The sequence below is a fragment of the Cervus canadensis genome, chromosome 4 (assembly GCF_019320065.1).
Source record: "Cervus canadensis isolate Bull #8, Minnesota chromosome 4, ASM1932006v1, whole genome shotgun sequence".
Lineage (NCBI taxonomy): Eukaryota > Metazoa > Chordata > Mammalia > Artiodactyla > Cervidae > Cervus > Cervus canadensis.
The window spans coordinates 78,965,041-78,983,545 of record NC_057389.1 but is presented as its reverse complement, the minus strand read 5'-3'; positions in this window follow the sequence as shown (position 1 = coordinate 78,983,545).

The following is an 18,505-nucleotide window of genomic DNA, read 5'->3' as shown; positions in this document are numbered from 1 at the left end:
AAGACATTCTGCTTTCCCTTTTGTAGGTATTCTTTGGTCTTATCAAAGAAGTGGGAGAATATTTGCTAAAGCATATTTGCCCAACTCTCCTAATCCCTTCTAATTCCATTTTCTCATATTTCTTAAGTGGGGGTTTTGAGTTGCTTAAAACAATACAATCTGATAACCTCTGTTCCACTGTGTTCGATGACTTCCCATTAGCTAGCGAGACACCACTGAGCACATATGTGTATGTGTGCACACACACACACGGTAAAAAGTTTCAAGCTTCTCATCATCCCATTCCAGGTCTTTCATAGCTCATTCTTAATCCACACTTTCTAGTAGGCTTTTCAATCTTCTCCTCAGGACACCACTCATCTACTTTGTGTCTTAGGCTCCCAAGAGTTCCCAACAACTCTTCACAATATCCTACACACACATTACTTTTTACCATGACTTTGCTCTTGCTGTGATTAGAATATTCTTCCCTCATCCCTACCCACTGACATCCTACCTGTTCCTTCAGTCCCAGGGCGATGCCAGCAGCCTTTCCTGGTTCTTCTATTGTGAGAAGTGAAAGTGAAGTGACTCAGTCGTGTCTGACTCTTTGCGACCCCATGGAACCTACCAGGCTCCTTCATCCATGGGGTTTTTCAGGCAAGAGTACTGGAGTGGGCTACCATTTCCTTCTCCAGAGGATCTTCCCAATCCAGGGATTGAACCCGGGTCTCCCACATTGCAGACAGATGCTTTACCATCTGAGCCACTCTACTTCTTCAGTGTTTCTCCTCACTCAGGTTCTACATAGCCACATATGTATTGAACTGAGTAATAATGGAATAATAGAGCAATCAACAAAGGCTAATAACTACCAACAGTAATTATGGTAATAATATACTATTACTGAAAAATAACATAAAACTTGCATAATATATTGGCGGCATAATGAAGTCGAATTATATACAATTTATAATTAACCATACTGAGAGCTGGCTGTACCCTCCAAAGAGGACTTAGAAAATGATGAGAGAAAACTAAGACTCCTAATTTCAAAGGTGGAGACAGTGGAAACAGTGTCAGACTTTATTTTTCCGGGCTCCAAAATGACTGCAGATGGTGACTGCAGCCATGAAGTTAAAAGACGCTTACTCCTTGGAAGGAAAGTTATCACCAACCTGGATAGCATATTAAAAAGCAGAGACATTACTTTGCCAACAAAGGTCCATCTAGTCAAGGCTATGGTTTTTCCAGTGGTCATGTATGGATGTGAGAGTTGGACTATGAAGAAAGCTGAGCGCCGAAAAATTGATGCTTTTGAACTATGGTGTTGGAGAAGACTCTTGAGAGTCCCTTAGACTGCAAGGAGATCCCACCAGTCCTTCCTAAAGGAGATCAGTCCTGGGTGTTCATTGGAAGGACTGATGCTGAAGCTGAAACTCCAATACTTTGGCCACCTCATGCGAAGAGTTGATTCATTGGAAAAGACCCTGCTGCTGGGAGGGATTGGGGGCAGGAGGAAAAGGGGACAACAGAGGCTGAGATGGCTGGATGGCATCACCGACTCAATGGACATGAGTTTGAGTAAACTCCAGGAGTTGGTGATGGACAGGGAGGCCAGGCGTGCTGCGATTCATGGGGTCGGACACAACTGAGCGACTGAACTGAACTGAACTGAATTTCAAAGGTTCTCAAAATTGAGAAAACCTTTTCAATATAAAAGCACTACTTGACATCATTTCTTGAAATGTTGCTGACCTACCATATAAAAAAAAAAAAAAAGAATAAATTAGAAGTGTATAAAAATGCTCTTTAGCCAGTACTGGCAATCTTCATTGCCGATGTAAAATACACTGGTTCTGAGGTCTTTTGTGCAAGACCAAATATTTTTAGCAAATGCTAAATGAAGAGAGAAACAGAAAGAAATTAATTTAAATGCTGTAGCAATTTCTAAGGCATCAAAACAAACGTCTTATGAGAGCATGCCTTGTATGTCTACATCGCCTTGTCTAAGCTCCTAAAGCTCCTTTTTACCCCAGCCCCACCAGCAGACAGGGCTCCTACATTTGGCATTTGTGCATTAAGGTATAAATGAAAAGGCTGCAGTCAAAACACCCCAAAAGGCTGTTAAATAGCTGATAATTTCATCAAGTCAAAAATGAATGTAGCTGTATTACAGGCATAATGCTATGAACATTTTCAGTTACCTCGATTAACCCTTGTAGGAAGCCAGCATGTTCTGCATGAGGCTGTGGAAGAAAGAGCACAACAGCTGCCCTGCATGCCCCACCCCCACCCTCAGCTCTGCTCTGCCTTGTCCACATCCGTTTTAAGTTGCTCCTGCAATTGTTTCTTGTAGATTAATTTGTAATTGTAAATTTCCAGGCAAATGAAAAGTGATCCTGTCCCTCCCTCAGGCCATTTACAGAGCTATAGCTTTCCTGTAATCTGAGGCTGAGAGCTAAGAGAGAAAGGGGGCCTAGCCAGGGACAGGGGAGAGGAAGAAAATGAGGGTGGGATGGGGGTGCTGTGGACACAGTTCAAGAGGGAAAGAAAGAGAGCATAGAGAGTGGGTGGGATAGGAATGTGGATGGTGGAAATCAGTACTAGGATCTTTATTGACCATCCTCATCCCCAGCAGTGTTTCTTGGATCCTTACACAATTGGTAGTTTTACGCAACAGCATAGTCCTTGCATGTGATTCTGCGTCTCACCAAATAAATAAATGAAAAAAGCACAACATAATTATGAAGCATGAGTTTTGCAATACTGGGAGACACATCTACAATAGACACAGTGGTGTGAGTTGTATTCATAGGTTTTATAATGAACTAGTTAAGCCTCTGCTCTTATTCCAGCCTTTATCCAGGAATGCCACTGTACTTTGAGACCAGATTACTTTTCACACTGTAGAACAGTTTGGGTTCCTGAGAGAATATACATTCTCTAAGCTCAAAGCTAAGATCATGGCATCCGGTCCCATCACTTCATGACAAATAGATGGGGAAACAGTGACAGACTTTATTTTTGAGGGCTCCAAAATCACTGCAGATGGTGATTGCAGCCATGAAATTAAAAGAAGCTTGCTCCTTTGAAGAAAAGTTATGACCCACCTAGGCAGCATATTAAAAGGCAGAGACATTACTTTGCCAACAAAGTTCTATATAGTCAAAGCTATGGTTTTTCCAGTAGTCATGTGAGAGTTGAACCATAAAGAAAGCTGAGTACAAAGAACTGATGCTTTGGAGCTGTGGTGTTGGAGAAGACTCTTGAGAGTCCCTTGGACTGCAAGGAGATCCAACCAGTCAAACCTAAAGGAAATCAGTCCTGAATATTCATTGGAAGAACTGATGCTGAAGCTGAAAGTCCAATATTTTGGCCACCTGATGTGAAGAACTGGCTCATTTGAAAAGACCCTGATGCTGGGAAAGATTGAAGGCAGGAGAAGGGGATGACAGGATGAGATGGTTGGATGGCATCACCGACTCAATGGACAAGAGTTTGAGTAAACTCTGGGAGTTGGTGATGGATAGGGAGGTCTGGCATGATGCAGTCCATGTGGTCGCAAAGAGTCGGACATGACTGACCAACTGAACTGAACTGAAACACAAAGCATTTGTTGAACAGCCACTTCTCAATGCAAACTATATAAGAACATGTATTTCTTAAAACAAAATACTTCCCCAAAGTCCACAATTTACTGCAGCAATATTTAAACTTTCTTTGAGACATGGACCCATTTGGGAATTTGATTTTATAAAAATATGAATCCTCTTCTAAAAGGCACATAAGCCTAGCTACCAAACTGTGCATTGGTCCTGACTTTCCTTCACCAAGGCAAAATACAAATTTGCATAAAAATTGCTTTTCTATTTTGCACAGCCCACTTTTCCTTTTTCATGCAAATATTTATGGCTGCTTCCTAAATATAATTGAAATCAATCCAAAATTTGTCCAATCATGTCAATTTAAACTTCACTCAAAAGCAAATTTCAATAAGAAGTCAGTCAAAGTTTCCCTTTAAGTGGACATTAAAAATGTGGAATAGCCTTTGACTTGGTCATGTGTGTGCCACTTTTGAGCCATTAAGTTGAGCTTTATTTATTTATTTATTTTTTGAAATCAGGTCTTGAAAACCCTAGCTCACAATGATGCTTAAATGCCAGGACAGAGGATGAGATGTTTGGATCACATCACCGACCCAATGGACATGAGTTTGAGCAAGCTCCGGGTGGTGGTGATGGACAGGGAAGCCTAACGTGCTACAGTCCATGGGCTCACAAAGAGTCAAACATGACTGAGCACCTGAGCTGAACTGAATAGAGTAATTAGCGATGTTAAGTATCTTTTCTTGCGCCTAATGGCCATTTGTATTTCCTCTTTGGAGACAGATCTATTTAGGTCTTTTTGCCATTTTCAATTGGGTTGTTTATTTTTTGTTGTTGAGTTGTGTAAGCTGTTTGCATATTTTGGAAAGTAAGCTTTTTTCAGTCACATTGTTTGCAGGTGTCTTCTCCCATTCCATAGGTTGTCTTTTCATTTTGTTTACAGTTTTCTTTGCTATGCTAAAGCTTGTAAGTTTGAATAGATCCCATTTGTTTATTTTTGTTTTTATTTCTGTTGCTTTGGAAGACTGACCTAAGAAAACATTGGTATGATTTAGGTCAGAAAATGTTTTGCCTATGTTCTCTTCTAGGAGTTCTATGTTTCCTTGTTTTATGTTTAAATCTTTAAGCCATTTTGAGCTTATTTTTGTGTCTGTTGGGAGGGTGTGGCCTAATTTCATCAATTTACATAAGGCTGTCTATTATTTGGCCTCTTTAAATCACATATAACTGAAGCTCATTCAGCCAGAACACAGCTTTGCATTCTTATTGGCATATAGAGAAGCTAGTGAGGAGAGAAGTAGCATTTTCCCCAACAGACCATGTTGCTGCAAAGACATGGACGGTGCCAGACTGTGGGATGACAGTCTTGGATAGACTGCTTGTACTTGCATGTCCCAGGCTGAAATGATGATGATTCTAGACTCCTAGTATAGAAAAGCCTCTTAGGGATATTTCAACTATGCCAGAAAACAGATATCTGATAGACAGGTTTAAACATGATCATAAGTTCCAAACTGGGACTGGAAGTCTTAGGAAAATATAAGTCCTGTTGTAAGATGACCACTCAATTGGGTACAGCCCTATGCCTTATCTTTATCGGTCCTAGATGTAGCTGACTGAGTATCTTTCTTCTGCAAGTACAAGAATTAGTCCCCCAAAATGCTGTTAGAAAACACTTAGCCCATCATCTTTCCCCTGAAAGTACCCCTACCGAGCAGTGTCCTTGTGCTATGCCAAGGCACACATATCAGGTGTCCTTAGCAGAGATGCCAATCCCTTATCCAATAAATTGAAGTCAAGCGGTGAAAAGCAATCCAAACTACAGCAGGGAAACAGCTGATGTTTGGTTGAACTCCTCAAAACAGCACCTTGCATGAATTACCCAGAATGTTAAATATTATGATTTTAATTCCATCTAAAATATTTTTTAAAAATTTCCTTTTTCAATGAGAGAGCATGGCAGATAATTTTTAATATGTCTCCAAAAAATAATAAGGTGAAATGATATCATTGAGATACTTCTAGAGGAATGTGAAGGCAGCTCCCTTTTCTGTTCTGATATCTTTTGTAACCAACTGTGTACCATGTTAGTGATTTGCATATAACAGCCCCCGGCACAAATTAAATGAAACAAGATCCCATTGCAACTAATAAACTCACTGTAACAAGTCCCTCAACTTTGCCTGGTCACAGTGCTCAGCGAAATCACCATGTGTGGAAATGAATTGCAGGATAAAAATAGCATTGTTCTGTGCTTTTAAACCCATACAACTATATATTTCTCTTTGGAAATAAATTTTGTTTAATGACCAGTGATTAGCTCCTCTCTGGTTTGCTATAATATTAGTCTTGGCAGTTTTTTTTTTTTTTTTTTAATCACTAGTGTTACCAGTACTTTGGAAGAAGAGCTGCAATTTAAACATATTTTGAACAGAAGAGAAAAAAGCAGCCGGGTTCTTTTGGCATCAGTTCACACAGCCTATCATTCCAAAACATTGCTGGTTTTACACTGATATCATCAACCGATGTCAGCACAGCTGAGGTGACTGTGCTAATTAACTGTCCCGAACCAGCTGAGAAAGCTTGTATAAACTCCATGGGAATATGAGCTGTTAAAACAAAATTCTATCCAGTGGAGCTAGGGACCAAACCCAAATATAGAATCAAAACATGGAACAGTTGCCCTTACCCATCAGGTGATAACATCATCAGCTCAAGATGTCAGAGAGTTAGCAAAGTTGAATACAGGGCTGGTATGACAGAATAAAAATTAACCACATGTAAAGAGTTCAAGGCCTCCTCCCATCTCCTGTTTACAACAGAGATTAAGAAATGACCAGTCAGTATATAGCATCTCCAAAGATATAAAGCACTGCCCTTGCAATGGTTGATTCTCAAGAGAAAAATCAGTCCAACCTAAGAAACATTAGGATCTCTAAGAGGCTGCTTAAGTTGTGTACAGTTAGGTGGGGAAGTAGGGACAGTTGTCCCAGGCATGTGACGCAAGAGGAAGTGTCCTTTGGTCTAGACAGTAAGGGTTAAAACCTTGAGAGGGTGTGGAACATTGTAACATAGCACTTGGATAAGAATGATTTTGCTTCAGAGATTTCAAGGAGCTTCAGGGTATTCAGGGGTAGGAGAGAGAGTTTTATAAAGTTTGTGTGGACTATATACCCCTACCACCACCCTCCGAAAAAAAAAAAAAAAACCTGATAGAAATGGGTGAAGGGGATATAATTTTTTTAAGTTTTAAAAAGGCAAAATTATGTATCAATCTGCAGATGGTTCAGTTCAGGTCAAACAAGTTATAAATGTTAGAGGAGAAACCAAATCTTTTAAGCCATCACCCTTGTAAGATCATCATTTGGGTTCAAGAATTCAAGAATAGAGGAAGAGAGCACATTGTTTATTGAAGACTAAAAGTCAGTGTTTTTGTGTTATGGAGAAAATATTGATTACCTCCTATAATCATGTCAATGACAAGAGAGAGAGACATGGAAGGAGGGACTATTGGGAAACAATTCCTCTAAAATCACAGGTTCAAGGTAAAAACTTCTTAAAGTAGGCTGGTTTCAGGTCAACCTGAAATTAAAAGAGTTGAAATCCTCCCCCGTCTTTACTGTCTCCATCACAAAGAGAACCAGTGTTATACCAACAGAGGGTTGCCCTAGGAAAAGACACTTATGTGCTGTACTTCATAGAAGAGTGGTCCTAGCAGACTCTTGTCAATTAGTTAATGGCAGATTGGATATTTGGATGTAAGAGATTTATAACCAATTCAAGATAAGTAAATCATCATCTTATTAACTAGCTCAGTCTAATTTATATTTTATTTAAGGATAGACCTTAAATAATCATCAGAACTTTTCAATACAGTATGGATTTCAGGACTTGGTGAGAAAAGGGATAGACTGTTGTTTCCTTGATGGGCTGTTTTTTTTGTTTTTTTTGTTTTTAATGTTTATAAGGATTTCTATATGGAAATAGACACCTCAGGACCTAGACATAATGAAACATTCCATCATTAGACATGCTTTATTTTTGAAGCAGTAGAGCCTGGCCAACACTCAGGCTACCAAGTAATAATAAAAATTAAATATATTGATGAAAAATAACTCTTATTTGGCTGTGGTTCTCTAGACACAACATTGAGACCATCTTGGAAACCATAGATTTGTAGATTGGTAGGCCTATATCAGGACTATGGAGGATCTGATTATTTTTCCCTGCTTGTAAGTGAGCAGGTTTTCCAAATTTGCTGGCATATTGAGTGCAACACTTTAACAGCATCATCTTTAAGGATTTGAAATAGATCAGCTGGAATTCCATCACCTTCACTGGCTTTGTTTGTAGTGATGCTTCCTAAGTCCCACTTGACTTCAGACTCCAGGATGTCTGGCTCTAGGTGAGTGAACACCCCATCGTGGTTATCTGGGTCATTAAGATCTTTTTTGCATAGTTCCTCTGTGTATTTTTGCCATCACTTCTCAATATCTTCTGCTTCTGTTAGGTTAAACCATTTCTGTCCTTTATTATGCCCATTTTTGCATGAAATGTCCCCATCGGATCTCTAATTTTCTTGATGAGATCTCTAGTCTTTCCCATTCTGTTTTTCCTCTATTTATTTGCACTGATCACTTAGGAAGGCTTTCTTCTCTCTCCTTGCTATTCTTTGGAACCCTGCATTCAGATGGATATATCTTTCCATTTCTCCTTTGCCTTTACTTCTATACGTGTCTATTTGCTTCTCTTCTTTTCTCAACTATTTGTAAGGCCTCCTTAGACAATCATTTTACCTTTTTTGCATTTCTTTTTCCTGGGAATGGTTTTGATCACTGCCTCCTGTACAATGTTATAAACCTCTGTCCATAGTTCTTCAGGCTATCAAATCTAATCCATTGACTCTATTTGTCACTTCCACTGTATAATCATAAAGAATTTGATTTAGGTCCTACCTGAATGACCTAGTGGTTTTCCCTACTTTCTTCAATTTAAGTCTGAAGTTTCCAATAAGGAGTTCATGATCTGAGTCACAGTCAGCTCCCAGTCTTGTTTTTGCTGACTGTATAGAGCTTCTCCATCTTTGACTGCAAAGAATATAATCAATCTTGGCAGAATACAAGCCTCATGGGGCAAAGACAAAGGACTTTATCACCCACAGCACACAAACAGCATGAGTTCATGTTCACATCAGTTCCCCTTGTTTCCACCCACTGCCCATAGGCTGATGTTGAGTGGTTCAGGCGTCTGCTGAGTACATTGTTGGTTTGTCTCACAGCTGGGCAACCTCAGGCATAGAGAATAATGTGCTGCAAGCAAACCTGCCTTAGCCTTGCCCCAGAAGGTTGCATTATATTCATTATACTGGGCAAGAAACAAACCATTACCTCTACTCCATAGGAAGATACTATCTCTATCTTTCAAGACTGTTTACCTTGCAAACATCCTTGAAAAGACAGCCCTTCTTCAGATGTGCAGAAATATCAGGAACCAATGGAGATTTGTCTCCTGACAGCCTCATAGTAGCAGAAGCTGCTGATAGTATATGTCATGTTCTCCACTGCTCACTCACCACCAGCCACAGAAGCAGCTCCAGTGTGGCAGCCAGTAAACGTAATGAGGCTGTGGAATTTCTACCCTGCTCTTGAGGTTATGCAGATCTGGGAGTATCTTCCTGGCTCCAGACCATGTGAAGGTATTAGAGACACCATTCATTTGGCCTCAGGTCACATAAAAGGAGAGCCCCGTCCATACTGAGTCATTATGTGAATTGTTTTCACATTGTAGAAAATGAATATAAATCTCACCAATTCTTTTTCTGCCTTTCTCTTTAATTCTTCTCATTCCTATAATTTCTTAGGAGGCAGTAATCTTCCAAATCCTTAGGCTTTTGGAGAGAAGAGGGTTACATACTCATAAATAACTCAAAATGTCTGCTAGCTTGACTAATCAAACCCTTTGGACTATAGAGTTGGAGAAAACAACTTGGAACATCTAGTTCCGTCTCAAATGAAGATATATGAGATGACATTGCATCCAGATTCTCCTAAGAAAACAAGAAGTCAGAAGTTAACTGCTCTATTTGAATTTCCATGGCATGAGTGCTTTAGTGAAACAGAACATGGGCCTGGAATCACTATCACTGTATAAGCCCTTAATAGGTCATAAGCCCTTTAATAGGTCTAAGTTAGGTCTCAATTTAGTCATCTATAAATTGGGACTGAAAATACCTGTACCCTAGTGGGGGATTTCATAAAAGAAAATTTTTATAACACACTTTGCACAGTGCCTGGCTTTCTGAATAATCGTTGTTATGTGATATATTTATCCTACCACTCTTGAGAAGCCATAAAATGCAATGTGGTAAGTACAGGGTTGCCCTTAATTTACTGCTTGGCCTGAGAATCATTCTTACAGTTACCAGTAAATCAGGAGTTAGCTCCCAGTATTCTCAGCATCATGGAGGCGTGTCTCACTATGTTACATGAATTTGACTTGGCTTCTTTGGTGGCAGACTCTACCTTTATTCACCTAGATAACACAGTTCCAAGATGAGTGCCAGGAAATCTGTAGAGCTTGATCATCTGTAAATATCTTATCTATTAATAGATCCTAGTGCAGAAGTCTCTTATAAAAATATTTCTAAAAATCACTCTCCTTTTTCAACTTCAGATAACTTATAGTGTGACTGTATTTTAAATCAAGGTTTTGAGTTGTGGGAAAATACAGCTTATATAGGTTAGAACTAGTTGAAAGTGAAAGTGTTAGTAGTATCCAACTTTTTGTGACCCTATGAACTGTAGCCCGCCAGGCTCCTCTGTCCATGAGATTCTCCAGGCAAGAATACTGGAGTGGATTGCCACTCCTTTCTCCAGGGAATCTTCATGACCCAGGGAACAAACCTGAGTCTCCTGCATTACAGGCAGATTCTTTATTGTCTAAGCCACTAGGGAAGCTCCCTAGAACTAATTAGTAGTACCCAACTCTGTAATACCACCCTGCTCTTTACACCTAATCTTTTACATCATCAAAGCAGTTAAAACAGTAAACCCCTGGAAGTTAAAGAAACTGGACTCAGAAAAAGTATTAAAGTGCCTTTCCCATTCAGTAGGTTATCTCACCTCTGTACTGAGTCATTAACTCACTGTGCTGTGCTGTGCTTAGCGGCCCAGTCGTTTCCGACTCTTTGCGACTCCATGGATGGTAGTCGGCCAGGCTCCTCTGTCCATGGACATTCTCTAGGCAAGAATACTGGAGTGGTTTGCCATGCCCTCCTCCATTTACTCACTAGACTGATATTTATTGAGATTCCTTTGATGAGCAAATTACTATCCTGGACCCTGATTATTCCTGTGTGATTAAGGTCTTATGACCACAGTCAGAGAACTTACTGCTTAAAAGGAGAAGGCAGCTTTAATATTGTATCTGCCAGGATCCATGCTCAATGATAGATGTTCCTAAATACATATAAAGTAGGATTCTTTTGCTTTCATTTAACAGAAAAAGTCAACCTACCTTGTTTAAAATTTAGAGTAAGAAACATCATGTTGAGCAGTTCAGCAGGAACTAGCTTTTGTAGACAGTTAATGCACATAATGTGCTTTTAACAATATCTGGTATCTAGTAAACACTCATTAAATTTTATCTATATTAATACCTAGCACACTTACTCCAAGACTCTTAGGATTTATATATAAAATAAATGAGAACAGAGTGGATTTTGTACAAGGAATGCAGGATAGATTTTATAGAGAAAGTATTTAAACTGGTTCTTGCTCTTAAGAAGACTGCCAACTAGACAAGGAAAGTCTTTCAAGGCAGCGGAAGTAACATATGCAAGGCCAGGAAGTTTGAAGTACAGAGTGACTGGTTAAAGAAATATGGTTCATCTATACAGTGGAATAATAAGCAGCCATTGAGCAGAATAAGGTAGAATCTATGCATTAAGTAATAATATTATTAATTAAAAATTAAGGTTCCACAGTAGTATACACAGTACATTCTCATTTGGTTTTTATAATTTGTATTTTTTAATAATCTATCAATTTTTTTAAATGAGAAACTATATTATGAAATCATGAATTAGCAAATTGTTTAGTTTTACAAGAGGAATGGAGGAGGGTGAAATGGAATTAGAATTTGGTATTAGACTATATGCTATACTAAAGAATTGGGACCTTTCTGCTCCAGACTAGATCAGGAGTTGGAAAACTGGAGCCCATGGGCCAATCTTGGACCACCACTTGTTTTTGTAAATGAAATTTTATTGGAGCACAGCTACTCCTATTCATTTATATGTGATCTATGGTTGCATTGCAGCAGCAGATTTGAATAGTTGTGAGAGAGGCTGTATGGCCCACAAAGCCTGGGCTATTTATTACCTGAACCTTTACAGAAAAAAATTGCTGACCCCTCCTATAAATAATGAAAAGACATCAAAGTACGGGAGGCATCATCAAATCTGTTTATTAGCAAGATAGTATCACAGAGCCTGGGAAACAGATATGAGAATGTTAGCTGTAATAACTGATGAATAGCCTGCTTTACAGAAATTTCTCAGTAACTCTCTTACTATCTTAAAAGTAAGTACAGCAATTATTGTATCATTTTTATAAAAAAGAAAATGAGCAACAGGCCAGGTAGCTATTAAGTGATGTGTCTCCCCATATAGAACATAGCTCTAGGAAGAAAGGGTCTTTACCTTATTCACACTTCTATCTCCAGCACCAAGGACCATGTCTAACACCTGATCAGGCATTTATCTAAATAAATATTTATGGACCAAATCATGAAGGAATCAATGAATAAATAAATGAATGAGTGGTAAATTTATGTGAGAGTATAGGCAGCCTCTCAAAGTCATCCTGCAGAATCAGCCATCCCAACTCTATCATCCTGCCAGTGCATTGGGTAGTGACTTACTTGAGAACCTTCCATGTTGTCTTAGGAGCTAGGAGCCAGAAAAACCAACCCAGATTCTCTCAGCCCTGTAGGCTATATCACTCCTCTATATTCTACCTGAAAAGAGTTGTCTTTTCATTTATCTGATTTGTTTTTGCCATGTAGTGTGCCCTATTTGCTTCCAATTTCTCACATCCGGTTCATGTCTACTCTTTAATTTTAAGCATTTCTGAAGTTCCTTCCCATTGCTAAAGGGATTCCTTTCCCCTCAGCAGGTTACCATCCATCACCCACCCAGTAGACAGTGTTGAGTGTTGTCAAAAACTGCTGTTGCACAGTTTCTATCTAGTCCTTGGTCTTTCATCTGCACCAGCCCTTGAAAGCTGACAGGACAAATTGCTTGCTTTCCAGGTCTTAATGTTTATCTCCCTTCAGATCTCACCATCTGCTGTGATTTGGAAGCTCAGGTAAAGTGCATTTTTTCAACTTCTTTCAGCTGCTCAGCCTCCTGCAGGTATTGCCATGTCTCTGTCCTCTCACTTTTCAGACATCATCTCCTTGGAACTGATGGGGTTGATATTGAAATTGATGGATGTGCCTGGTGCTTTTTCCTTCCGTGCTGCCTGTCATTCTTTGCACTGCAGAGATCTGATCTGTCCACTGAGGCCTTCATGTAAAGCAGGCGAAAGCATCTGTGAAATCACAATTAACTGTGTCCTTTCTTCATTCCACTTCTTATCTGCTATTTCACAATATTACTTTCTTTAATTTCTAAGCCAGAGATGGTAAATGGTGGCCAAACCTCTTTGGCTTATCCTGAAAGTGACTCAGAGTTTGGAAATTTGATTTTAAAGATGGAAACCTGTCTTCCTTTCCAGGTTTAGAAGAAGTGGTCACTGTGGCTTTGTGTTTCTCTTTGGCAAAAACAGGCAGGTGTGGATTCTCAGCTACATTCTTTTGATGCTGTTCACACTCTGAAAATTTCCTTAGTCTCACTGCTTCCCCAATCTATCCTTACATCTAATCAGCATAAAGTGTTTATCATTGCTCTTTACGCCTAGAGTTTATAGTTTGAGCCTTTTCAAACTCTGACATAAAGCCAAGTGTCCAAAATTCTTTTAGAGAAGGATCTGTCAACTTTTTCTCTAAAGTACCATAGAGTAACTACTCAGGCTTTGCAGACCATATGGTCTCTATCTCTCTTACTCAATTCAGCCATTGCAGAGTGAAGGCAGCCTGAGATAAAACCAAGCAAATGAAGATAACTGTTTCAATAAAACTTTATGTACAAAACAAGATTTGGCCCATTGGCCATAGCTTTCTGACCCCTGTTTTAGAAAGTCACCTCTGATTTTGAAACCTCTACAGTACATCACCCTTTGTTATCCATTCATTAAGGAATACCAAAATATACCAAATTATTACAGTAACTGGTACAATCTATTTCCACGCTGATTAAATGAGTTTGTATGCATGAATGTGTATTAACATGTAACCTTAGAAGCTCCAACTAAATGATTTTAGAGGGTCCTGAATTTGTTTTCTCTGGATAGAGAAACCTGACATGCTATAGTCCTTGGGACTGCAAAGAGTTGGACATGACTTAGCAACTGAACAACAACAACAACAAAATTTATTTTCTAAATTTTAAACATTTATGGCTTTCATGAAGCCTAATAAAATGTTGCATATGAACTACTGCATCCTTTAGATGTTGTTTACATGAGTAAATAATAGACCCTAATGAGACCACTGTTGAAGTTATTCCCTGGTCCTGACACAGTTCCCTTGGGACCTACATTATCAGCTTTAAGTCATCATGGATCCATTTAGTGTATTATAACTCAGTGCCCTCCCAGCAGCCATGTCCCCTGAGACTGTCAGGGCCCTGGGGATGTATTTGTCTCATCTCATCTGTCTCATATTTGTTTAGCACTGTATATTGGTTACAACCTATGCAGTAAAAACACAACTAAATCTTCCTGGAGATGTTTCTTGATAAACTACTGAGTGAGTACCAGTGCCAGGCACTGTATTTTTGTATGTATATGTGTGTGTATATATAAGGCTTCTGAGAATTAGAGACTGCATATATAGTCATATTATAGTAACTGTGTGTAATAATTCTGTATATAACTAACTCTTAGAACACCTAACTTTATAGATGAGGACAGTGAGACTGACCTGCCAATCAGCGGGCCCACATCACAGAACTTCAGTGGGTCTGCCTCTGAAGCGCATGCTTAATCACAGTGTAGTTTTTTCCTCTTAATACAGTGTTTTCCATATGTTTATTCCCTTCCACACACACTAAAAAAAAATCATTTCACTTTGTATTTGATGCAACCTTTAAGATCAATAAATCTTTCTTGAATAATGAAAATTTTTCTCTAACCAAAATTTGCCCCTCTTTTCAGGAATCCTGTCCTGATTAGAAAGCAACATTATTTACTCAAATATCTAAGCTAAAGGCAATGCCACCTACCCTTTATTTTCCTTACCTTTAGTTCTCCATCCAGTTGGTCACTGTGCCAGCTAACTTTATATACCAGCTCAGCTTGGCCGTGGTGCCCAGATATTTGTCAAACATTATTCTGGATGTTTCTGTTGAGGGTTTTTTTTTTTTTTTTTTTTCAATAAGATTGACTTATAAATTGGTAAACATTGAGTAAAGCACAATGTCCTCCTTATTGTTAGTGGGCCCCATCCAGTTAGTGAAATGCCTTAATGGCTGACCTCTGCCCGACCCCATACCCCTGAGCGAGGAGAAGTTTTACCAGCAATGACCTTCAGACTTGAACTGCAACACTGGATCTTCCCTGGGTCTCCTATTTTTCTGTTTCTCTAAAGAACTCTAATATAATTACCAAGAATAATTTCTTTCTTTCTCTAAAATATTTTTTACCTTTCTCGATGTCTTCCATTAGCTCAGGTCCCAATCTTTTGACTTATAATTAGTCTTTCTGCTTCCAGTTTCTCTAATTCCCAATTTAGAATTATGTCAGTGCCTCCCAAGTGCCTGTGGATTAAATTTAGACTCCTTGACATGACATTTAAGGTCCCACACAATTTGGGGCCAGCTCCTGACCAGTCCCATCACGAATTCCCACCCCATTCTGCTTCTCCACACCAATTAGCATTCCTTGAACTGGTCCAACTTCCACACCTCTGGCTCTTAAAACCGTCTTTGCCTCTCTTGTTGTGTTGGGAAATGTTTTTCTGGACATCTGAGCCAGAATTCCAATTACCAGGTGTACAATCAAGTAGAAGTTGAAGATTTTGGTTCTAGCATCTTAGCTGACCTCACTATTCACTTGGGATTGTGAGTTAAAAGCAAGAAAAGAATTCAGCCTTCCTGAAGAATCCTTTCCTTACCTCTATGGATCATATAAATCCATATATACCCTTTAGACTATTCACACAATGAAAGAACAACCTGTTGTAGCTGAAACAGTAAATCAGTAAGCACAGTGACAATCCACTGTTTTGACTGCATTTGTATTCCCCTAATGTTCTTCACTTAACTGACATAATATCCCAGTTGCATTTTCATGGGTAGCCACACCTTCCTCAGAGAGATGATGTGAGACAGGGACCCATATAGCTTCCAGGATAATTTGAAGTCTTTTGTTTCATGTTATATTGAATTTCATCAGACTGATTTCTGACTACCTGTCATGAATGTTTCTTTTGTTCATTAGAATGTAAGATTAGGGTTGGTTTAAAATTCCCTTTGGTGAATTGTTAAGAACTGTGAAATGTTATCAAAAGGTCACTGAAATACATGTGCCAGTAGCTATTAAAGTTAATAGACAGCATGGCCAATTCTATATCTGGAAAATGGCCCAGTCAAGAATGCAGATACTATATCGCCAATTCATTCAGCAAAGGAGATCAAGTTCCTCTCCACTGTGCTAAGTCTAGGAATATAAAAATAAATGCAACATACTCTCTGCCCTTAAGAAGCTTATAGTTAAAGGAAGGAAACGCCAGATTAACAAACCATAGCTTTCTGTATTGTAAATAATGCTTATAAACTTACAAGAAGTTGTGCATCAACTTAGAGGATAATCAAGAGAGGCCCCACCGAGAAAGGAAACAAAAGCAATTTTAAACTGAGTCAAAGGATTTCATGTAGTTGAAAATCTGGCTTGCTTTAGACAACTGATTCTCAAAGTGATGTCCTCATACCAACATCATTGGCATCATCTAGGCACTTGTGAGAAATGTAAATTTGGGCCCCCATTAACCCGTCCCGAATCAGATGCCCTAGAAGTGAGACCCACCATCTATGTTTTAACGTGCCTTCTGCATTATTCTGATACACACTTCAGTTTAATAGTCACTAATTTAAAGCAGGGTTTCCCTGGTAGCTCAGACATTAAAGAATCTGCCTACAATGCAAGAGATCTGGGTTTGATCCCTGGGTTGGGAAGATCCCCTGGAGGAGGGAATGGCAACCCACTCCAGTTTCTTGCCTGGAGAACGCCATGAACAGAGGAGGAAGCATCGTCCAGCATAACTGGTGTCAAAGGAATGGGCATGGAGGGAGGAGTTGAGGACCACAGAGAATGAGGACTGTAGGTTGAGGACAGATTGTAATACTCCTAACTTGATACAAAGTTAAAACTTTTATCCTCTAGATTCAGAGGATACATTCAAATGTTCTAACTAGGAAACTATGATAATTAGATATGTGATTTTAGAAAAATAGGTGTGGTAGACCCTCAGTCAGTCTCTCCTATCAGGAAGCTTCCATAAGCCTCTTATTCTTATTCGTCAGAGGGCAGACAGAATGAAAACCACAGTCACAGAAAACTAACCAAACTGATCCCATGGACCACAGCCTGGTCTAGCTCAATGAAACTATGAACCATGCCATGTAGGGCCACCCAAGACAGACGGGTCATAGTGGAGATTTCTGACAAAACATGGTCCACTGGAGAAGGGAATGGCAAACCACTTCAGTATTCTTGCCTTGAGAACCCCATGAATAGTATGAAAAGGCAAAAAGGTATGACACTGAAAAATGATCTCCCAAAGTCAGTAGGTACCCAATATGCTACTGGAGAAGAGTGGAGAAATAACTCTAGAAAGAATGAAGAGACAGAGCCAAAGCAAAAACAATGCCCAGTTGTGGATGTGACTGGTGGTGGAAGTAAAGTCTGACGCTGTAAAGAGCAATATTGCATAGGAACCTGGAATGTTAGGTCCAGGAATCAAGGCAAACTGAAAGTGGTCAAACAGGAGATGGTGGCAAGAGTGACCATAAACATTATAGGATTCGGTGAATTAAAATGGATTGGAATGGGTGATTTTAACTCAGATGACCATTATGTCTACTACTGTGGGCAAGAATCCCTTAGAAGAAAAGAGTCCAAAATGTAGTACTTGGGTGCAGTCCCAAAAAAGACAGAATAATCTCTGTTTGTTTCTGAGGCAAACCATTCAGTCTCACAGTAATCCAAGTCTATGCCCCAACCAGTAATGCTAAAGAAGCTGAAGTTGAATGGTTCTATGAAGACCTACAAGACCTTCTAGAGATAATACCCCAAAACAATGTCCTCTTCATTTTAAGTGACCAGAATGCAAAAGTAGGAAATCAAGAGTTACCTGGAGTAACAGGCAAATTTGGCCTTGGAGTACAAAATGAAGCAAGTCAAAGTTTAACAGAGTTTTGTCAAGAGAACACACTGGTCATAGCAGGCATCCTCTTCCAAGACAAGAGAAGACTCTACACATGGACATCACCAGATGGTCAATACCAAAATCAGGTTGATTATATTCTTTGCAGGCAAAGATGGAGCAGCTCTATAGAGTCAGCAAAAACAAGACTGGGAGCTGACTGTGGATCAGATCATGAACTCCTTATTGCCAAATTCAGACTTAAATTAAAGAAAGTAGGGGAAACCACTAGACCATTCAGATATGACCTAAATCAAATCCCTTACGATTACACAGTGGAAGTGACAAATAGATTCAAGGGATTATACCTGATAGACAGAGTGCCTGAAAAA